The sequence below is a fragment of the Crocodylus porosus genome, unplaced genomic scaffold (assembly GCF_001723895.1).
Source record: "Crocodylus porosus isolate Cpor-Errol unplaced genomic scaffold, CroPor_comp1, whole genome shotgun sequence".
NCBI lineage: Eukaryota > Metazoa > Chordata > Crocodylia > Crocodylidae > Crocodylus > Crocodylus porosus.
The window spans coordinates 17,444,834-17,446,425 of NW_017728910.1; positions in this window are offsets into that span (position 1 = coordinate 17,444,834).

Sequence of the window (1,592 nt, forward strand, 5' to 3'; positions counted from 1 at the left end):
TCCCTGTAGCGCCTCATGACCTGGCTGGGGGTGCTCCGAGCCGTGTCATTGGTGCCCACGTGAATAAGGAGTATGGGGTAGTGGTCTGTGGGCCGGAGGAGCTGTGGGATCCTCTCCGCAATGTCTTGGATGCGGGCCCCCATAAACTAACCATAAAACTAACTAGTCACTAAGTTGTTGCTGTTGTTCTGGTGTGCCTCAAAGGGTTGCAGGATAGACTTAGAAATGTTTACTTTCCATTATACAGGTAACCTCCAGCATGTACAGCCTTGTGGTGCAATGTAAATTCATTTCAGGTTGCCATTTAAGAAGGATTTAATCTGTATAGAGCATTAACAAATTGAAGCACAGAGGATTTATTCATTTAAGAGAATTATTCATTTAATTTTCAGCATTTAGTATTTATATTCATTTACCATCATTTATTTCCTTCATTTTTATTCATTTATTCATTTATCAAATATTCATTTTAATGGGTTTCATTATGACTACAGTAACTGTAGGGACAGATTTGCAATAATTTTAGTCTTTAAATAGGTTTATTCTTAGAAAATCCATATTGCAGAGAGGCTACTTGTTCTGTCAGGTTCTTTTCTTTGTATTTTTTTCAGAAATGTTTGTCTCCACTCCTCTGTATTCCTCTAAAGGCATCATTTGATGTTTGAGTTCATCGTGTCTTATATTAATACCCCAATTTATCAAGAAATCACCAAATTCTGATCTGCAGTAAATTTGTATAGCTTCACTGGAATCAGTGTATAATAGTCAGTGGAACTGATTCTTCTATACAAACTGCAGCTCTGGCCCTTACATTTCTCTTTTCCTCTCTGTGATATTCTTTTACTAAACTCACACCTTGTTCCTCTTCTATAGTGGACACTTTATAGAGTAGCTCTTCCCTTCTCAAGTATGGGGATTTCTCCTTGGAGTCCTATATGGAAAAATTCACATTCTCTACAGTTGACGACAAACCTGGAACCCAAATCGTATGAAGCAATGAACGTTTTGAAATGGGGAAGGTCAAAATTAAATTTTGTGATCAAGAAAAGCAGAGTTTTTAATGAAATTCAGCTCTACTCATTGATCCCAATAGAAGCAGATGATGTTGGCACCTTGCAAGATCAGGACACTTCAGGCAGAATGGTTCCTGATAGTATAAATGAACCTTTCTGGTGATTTCAGTTTAGGCCCTAGGAGAGTGTATGGGGAAGTAGCAAAGAAAGTGTGATATTCCTTGCAGTATGCTCATCAATCTACGACCTGTGCGGCTGAGTTAGCTTTGTATCGCTTCAGTCCTGGGGAAATAAAATTGCTTACACACAGCAGGACCTGAAGTTTTTGATCTGCTAGTTTGGAGGCATATTGACTAGGGCTGTGCAAAGCTTCAGTCGCTCATTTGATTCAGTGGAGATTTGGTGCAATTTGGTGGCCAAATCTCCAAATCTGAATCGAATCAGGAGACCCTTTAATCTCTTCGAATCAAATGGGAACTCTCCAAATTGATTTCTAACCTGTGTACAGGACCTCCACCTGACGCAGGAGGTACATGGTCCCACTAGGGGGAATGCCTTACTGGATCTGGTATTGGCAAC